Raw genomic sequence first — 7,114 nt, 5'->3', positions numbered from 1 at the left:
CTGACCTCAAGTGATCCACCCACCTCAGCCTTCCAAAGTACTGGGATTACAGGTGTGAGCCACTGCACCCAGCCTATGATACTTTAAATAGCTGCATATACCTGGGTGTATTTTCATCTTGACAGATGGTAAATCATAGCACATTTGAGGACATCAAGCATTCATTAGATCCTTTGCCCTATTTAGAACTTATATCTGCGTGGACACAAGTATCAGGAATATATTATATTTTTGACATATGTTAAAGGCTGTTTCAAGAAAAAAATTTAAGTCAGGTCTTTTTGACATATTAAACTGTATATAGAGTTAATCAGAAAATCGCCCTGAAAAATCTCTGGAAATAGAGAAATAAAATTGCTGTCTGAGAACCACACTTTAAAACATACATATAGGCTGGGCATGGTGGCTCATGCCTGTAATCCTAGCACTTTGGGAGGCCAACACAGGTGGATTGCTTAAGCCCAGGAGTTTGAGACCAGCCTGAGCAATATGGTAAAATCTTGCCTCTACAAAAAATTACAAAAATTATGTTTTTATGGCTGACCAACCTCCTCCTCACCCTCCAACTGCAATGAGCTGTTATTTCTACAATTATGTTATACTTCAGTCAATTTGAAGTCAAGTCTTGGCTTAAGGCCTGCCTTTTTTTTTTTTTTTTTTTCCTTTTTTCCTTAGGAGGTCTCAGATTGAAAACTTGAGATCATGCACTGTCACAGCCATGACAGCCACTCCTCAATCTCCTGTGTAACTGGTTCTGTTGGATACTCGTCAGCTGTGAACCATTCACTCTCAGAAACATACACTGACAAAATCCCAAATTATCACCTCCTTCATGATCCCATACACATGACTTAAATGTGATGGGAGGAAAAAAAAATGGGCTGCTGGGGGACCTGCCTTTTTTAAAGGTGACTTTGCATGTCTTTACTCAAATCTTTTTTTTTTTTTTTTTTTGAGACGGAGTTTCACTCTTGTTGCCCAGGCTGGAGTGCAATGGCGTGATCTTGGCTCACTGCAACCTCCACTTCCCAGGTTCAAGCGATTCTCTTGCCTCAGCCTCCCAAGTAGCTGGGATTACAGGCATGTGCCACCACGCCCAGCTAATTTTGTATTTTTAATAGAGATGGGGTTTCTCCATGTTGGTCAGGCTGGTCTCAAACTCCCGACCTCAGGTGATCCCTCCACCTCGGCCTCCCAAAGTGCTGGGATTACAGGTGTGAGCCACTGCGCCTAGCCCCTCAAATTTATTGTACACCCACATATATGTGTGTATACATATATGGCTCCATGATGTATATATGTGGTGTGTATATACACATATGGGGATATATATATACATATACATATATATGTATTTTTTTTTTGAGACTGGTTCTCACTCTGTCACCCAAGTTGGAGTGCAATGGTGTGATCTTGGCCCACTGCAGCCTCCACCTCTCCAAGCTCAGGTGATCCTCCCACCTCAGCCTCCTGAGTAGCTGGGACCACAGGCATGTGCCACCACGCCTAGGTAATTTTTGTATTTTTTCATAGAGACAGAGTCTTGCCATGTTGCCCAGGCTGGTCTCACACTCCTGGTTTCAAGCAATCAGCCTACTTTGGCCTCCCAGTGCTGAGATTACAGGTGTGAGCCACTGTGCCTGGCCACCAGCTCTATCTTTACCATCAAAATCGGAGTAAACATTTACATCAGGGGTCAGGGGTATCCAATCTTTTGGCTTCCCTGGGCCACATTGGAAGAAGAATTGTCTTGGGCCGCACATAGAATATACTAACACTTGCTGGGCATGGTGGCTCATGCCTGTAATCTCAGCACTTTGGGAGGCCGAGGCAGGTGGATCACATGAGGCCAGGAGTTCGAGAGCAGCCTGGGCAACATGGTAAAACCGTGTCTCTATTAAAAATACAAAAATTAGCCAGGCATAGTGGCACACGCCTGTAGTCCCAGCTACTCGGGAAGCTGAGGCAGGAGAATTGGTTGAGCCTGGGAGGTGGAGGTTGAAGGGAGCCAAGATCACACCACTGCACTCCAGCCTGGGTGACAGAGAGAGACTCCTTCTCATAAACAAACAAACAAAATAAAATTGCAAAAGACTCATAATGTGGTTTTGTTTGTTTTGAGACAGTTTTGAGACAATTGCCCAGGCGGAGTGCAGTGGCACAATCAGGACTCACTGCAACTTCTGCCGTCTACCTCCCAGGCTTAAGTGATTCTCCTGCCTCAACCTCCCGAGTAGCTGGGATTACAGGCACGTACCACCATGCGCTGCATTTTCAGTAGAGACAGGGTTTTGCCATATTGGTCAGGAGTTCCAACTCCTGACCTCAGGTGATCTGCCCGCCTCACCCTCCCAAAGTGCTAGGATTACAGGTGTGAGCCACCTCGCCAGGCCAAAATCTCATGAAGTTTTAAGATTACAAATTTGTGTGGGGCTGCATTCAAAGCCATCCCGGGCCGCATGTGGCCCACAGGCCATGGGTTGGATATGTTTGATTTACATCAAGAGGCAGGAAGCCCACATTCTAGTTACTTCCTTTACACTTTCCATGTGATTTTGGAAAAATCACATAACCCCAACTACCTTGTCTTTAAAAATAGTAATCAACTGGCCAGAAGTGGTGGCTCACACCTAAAATCCCAGCACTTTGGGAGGCCAAGGTGGGTGGATCACTTGAGGTCAGGAGTTCGAGGCCAGCCTGGCCAACATGGCGAAACCCTGTTTCTACTAAAAATACAAATACTAACCGGGTGTGGTGGTACACACCTGTAGTCCCAGCTACTCGGGAGGCTGAGGCAGGAGAATCGCTTGAACCCAGGAGGGGAGTTTGCAGTGAGCTGAGATCACGCCACTGCACTCCAGTCTGGGTGAGAGAGCGAAACTCTGTCTCAAAAAATAAAAAGAAAGTAAGTAAATAAATAAATACTAATCAATCAAGACCACCCATGCGTAAAGGTATGGACCATCACCTGCTTACTTTCTTTGGTGAATTATGAATTATGTGAATTTTTTCCAAATTCTAATATAAATACATCTGTACTTAGTAATGCAACAGAAGTGGTATAATTTTCTTTGTTTTCTTTAAAAAACCAAGTCTCACAAATTCAGAGTTCCATAATCCTCCGTAAAACAAGAATTTATTACAAACAGTACCATACCTGTGACAATGTTTATAAACGGAGATGATCTTTTCTTTTGAGAACTATGTGCTTGACAAATTATCACCTTATGACCTGAAATCAAAATCCTTGCCTTTCTTACCCCTGTATGTTCATCACACACACACACACACACACACACACACACACACACACACACACACCCCTGCTCTGTTTCATACTGTAAGGCTTGCCTGGTCTACTGTGAAGTACCTGGGAGGGGGAAAAAAAAACTCTAGAAATGAAATGGAAATAGATATATTTTTACTCCATGACATTCTAGATCTGGGCCACAGCCTACTCTCCATGAAAGAAAGCCTCCTACAACAGCACTGCAAGGGTACCGCATGTCACTTAGAACAGTGACAGCACAACTAAGTGCCAGACATTGTGCTAGTGCTTTCCATATGCCATCTTTTTTTTTTTTTTTTTTTTTTGAGACAGAATCTCACTCTGTCACTCAGGCTGCAGTGCAATGGCTCGATCTCGGCTCATGCAACCTCCTCCGCCTCCTGGGTTCAAGAGATTCTCCTGCCTCAGCCTCCTGGGTAGCTGGGATTATAGGCGCGCACCACCACGCTTGGTTAACTTTTGCATTTTTAGCAGAGACAGGGGTTCACCATGTTGGCCAGGCTGGTCTCAAACTCCTGCCCTCAAGTGATCCACCTGCCTTGGCCTCACAAAGTGCTGGGATTACAGGCGTGAGCCAGCACGCCTGGTCTGCCATATCTTTTAATCCTCCTAACAATCAAATGAGGTGGATACTATTATTACCACCTTTTTATAGAAAATAATCCAAGGCAGAAATAAGTGGTTGAGGCAGGATTTTTTTTTTTTTTTTTTTTTTTTGAGACAGGGTCTTTCTCTGTCACCCAGGCTGGAGTGCAGTGGCATGATCTCTGCTCCCTGCAACCACCACCTCCCGGGCTCAAGTGATCTTCCCACCTCAGCCTCCTGAGCAGCTGAGACGTCAGGCACGCACCCATACCCAGGCATGCCCACCTAATTTTTGTATTTTTTGTAGAGACGGGGTTTTGCTACATTGCACAGACTGGTCTCGAATTCCTGGGCTCAAGTGATCTTTCCACCTCAGCCTCCCAAAGTGCTGGAATTACAGCACCGTGCCTGGCCGAAGCAGGATTTTAAACTAGGCAGTCGGGTTGCAGAACCCTCATTCTTCACCACAATGCTTTACCGCCTCCTAGTGTTTATTTACTTTTGTAAAATTTTTTTTTGCAGGACGGGCACAGTGGCTGACCCCTGTAATCCTAGCACTTTGGGAGGCCAAGGCGGGTGGATAACCTGAGGTCAGGAGTTCGAGACTGGCCAACATGGTGAAACCCCGTCTCTACTAAAAATACAAAAAATTAGCCAGGCGTGGTGGCACGTGCTTGCCTGTAATCCCAGCTACTCAGGAGGCTGAGGCAGGAGAATTGCTTGAACCCAGGAGGTGGAGGTTGCAGTGAGCCAAGATTGTGCCATTGCACTCCACCCTGAGCAACAAGAGTGAAACTCCATCTCAAAAAAATATATATATATATTTTTGCAGAGATGGTCTTGCCTCGTTGCCCAGGCTGGTCTCAAACTCCTGGCCTCAAGGGATCCTTTTGCCTCAGCCTCTCAAAGTATCAGGATTACAGGCATGAGCCATTGCTCCTGGCCTTAGAGGTTTTTGTTTTGTTTTGTTTTGTTTTGTTTTGGAGATAGAGTTTTGCTCTTGTTGCCCAGGCTGGAGTGCAATGATGTGATCTCAGCTCACCATAAACTCCGCCTCCTGGGTTCAAGCAATTCTCCTGCCTCAGCCTCCCGAGTAGCTGGGACTACAGGGATGCACCACCACGCCTGGCTAATTTTGTATTTTTAGTAGAGACGCGGTTTCTCCATGTTGGTCAGGCTGGTCTCGAACTCCCGACCTCGGGTGATCTGCCCACCTCGGCCTCCCAAAGTGCTGGGATTACAGGCATGAGCCACCGTGCTCAGCAAGTGTTAGTGTATTCTGTGTGGCCCAAGACAATTCTTCTTGTGCCCAGCCGCCTTAGTGGTTTTTTTGGTTTGGTTTGGTTTGGTTTGGTTTGAAATGGAGTTTAGCTCTTGTCACCCAGGCTGGAGTACAGTGGCACAATCTCGGTTCACTGCAACCTCTGCCACCTGGGTTCAAGTGATTCTCCTGCCTCAGCCTCCCAAGTAGCTGGGATTACAGGCACTCGCAACCATACCCAGCTAATTTTTGTATTTTTAGTAGAGACGGATTTCACCATGTTGGCCAGCGCCTTAGTGTTTTTTAAAACAGGCCTCAGATCACTAGCCCACAGGATCACCTGTGGGGCTGGTTAAAATGCCGCTTCCTTGGCTATCCCAGGTATACTGATTCAGAATCTTCAGCAAAAGTAATATGTAATTTATATAATTAAAAAGTACTTAAACGTCTTTTTTTATATTTTTTATTTATTTATTTTTTGAGACGGAGTCGAGCTCTGTCGCCCAGGCTGGAGTGCAGTGGCGCGATCTCGGCTCACTGCAAAGCTCCGCCTCCCGGGTTCTCGCCATTCTCCTGCCTCAGCCTCCCGAGTAGCTGGGACTACAGGCGCCCGCTGCCATGCCCGGCTAATTTTTTTGTATTTTTGGTAGAGACGGTGTTTCACCGTGCTAGCCGGGATGGTCTCGATCTCCCAACCTCGTGATCCGCCCGCCTCGGCCTCCCAAAGTGCTGGGATTACAGGCGTGAGCCACCGCGCCCGGCCTTAAACGTCTTAAAATTATTTTTAATGAGGTATTTATTTATTTATTTATTTATTTATTTATTTAGAGACAGAGTCTCACTCTGTTGCCAGGCTGGAGTGCAGTGGCGCAATCTCAGCTCACTGCAACCTCCGCCTCCTGGGTTCAAGCAATTCTCCTGCGTCAGCCTCCAGAGTAGCTGGGCGCACACCACCCAGCTCTTTAGTTTAATTAGATCCCATTTGTCAATTTTGGTTTCTGTTGCCATTGCTTTTGGTGTTTTAGACATGAAGTTCTTTCCCATGCCTATGTCCTGATTGGTAATGCCTAGGTTTTCTTCTAGGGTTTTTATGGTTTTAGGTCTAACATTTAAGTCTTTAATCCACCTTGAATTAATTTTCGTATAAGGTGTAAGGAAGGGATCCAGTTTCAGCTTTCTACATATGGCTAGCCAGTTTTCCCAGCGCCATTTATTAAATAGGGAATCCTTTCCCCATTGCTTGTTTTTCTCAGGTTTGTCAAAGATCAGATAGTTGTAGATATGCAGTGTTATTTCTGAGGGCTCTGTTCTGTTCCATTGATCTATATCTCTGTTTTGGTACCAGTACCATGCTGTTTTGGTTACTGTAGCCTTGTAGTATAGTTTGAAGTCAGGTAGCATGATGCCTCCAGCTTTGTTCTTTTGGCTTAGGATTGACTTGGCGATGCGGGCTCTTTTTTGGTTCCATATGAACTTTAAAGTAGTTTTTTCCAATTTTGTGAAGAAAGTCATTGGTAGCTTGATGGTGATGGCATTGAATCTATAAATTACCTTGGGCAGTATGGCCATTTTCACGATATTGATTCTTCCTACCCATGAGCATGGAATGTTATTCCATTTGTTTGTATCCTCTTTTATTTCATTCAGCAGTGGTTTGTAGTTCTCCTTGAAGAGGTCCTTCACGTCCCTTGTAAGTTGGATTCCCAGGTATTTTATTCTCTGTGAAGCAATTGTGAATGGGAGTTCACTCATGATTTGGCTCTCTGTTTTTCTGTTATTGGTGTATAAGAATGCTTGTGATTTTTGTACATTGATTTTGTATCCTGAGATTTTGCTGAAGTTGCTTATCAGCTTAAGGAGATTTTGGGGTGAGACAATGGGGTTTTCTAGATATACAATCATGTCATCTGCAAACAGGGACAATTTGACTTTCTCTTTTCCTAATTGAATACCCTTTATTTCCTTCTCCTGCCTAATTG

General features: G+C 45.0%; 1 non-coding gene across 1 annotated transcript; it reads right to left on the bottom strand.

Annotated features, from left to right (window-relative positions):
* Positions 1–677: 677 nt before the first annotated feature.
* LOC112129476 (small Cajal body-specific RNA 6) lies at positions 678–960 on the bottom strand. The gene has a single exon (XR_002911876.2). It is a non-coding gene; the product is annotated as a small Cajal body-specific RNA 6 (non-coding RNA).
* Positions 961–7,114: the final 6,154 nt, after the last annotated feature.

This window comes from Pongo abelii, chromosome 18 (assembly GCF_028885655.2).
Source record: "Pongo abelii isolate AG06213 chromosome 18, NHGRI_mPonAbe1-v2.0_pri, whole genome shotgun sequence".
Lineage (NCBI taxonomy): Eukaryota > Metazoa > Chordata > Mammalia > Primates > Hominidae > Pongo > Pongo abelii.
The sequence above is the reverse complement of the archived record's forward strand: the minus strand, read 5'-3'. Positions and strand labels throughout refer to the sequence as shown.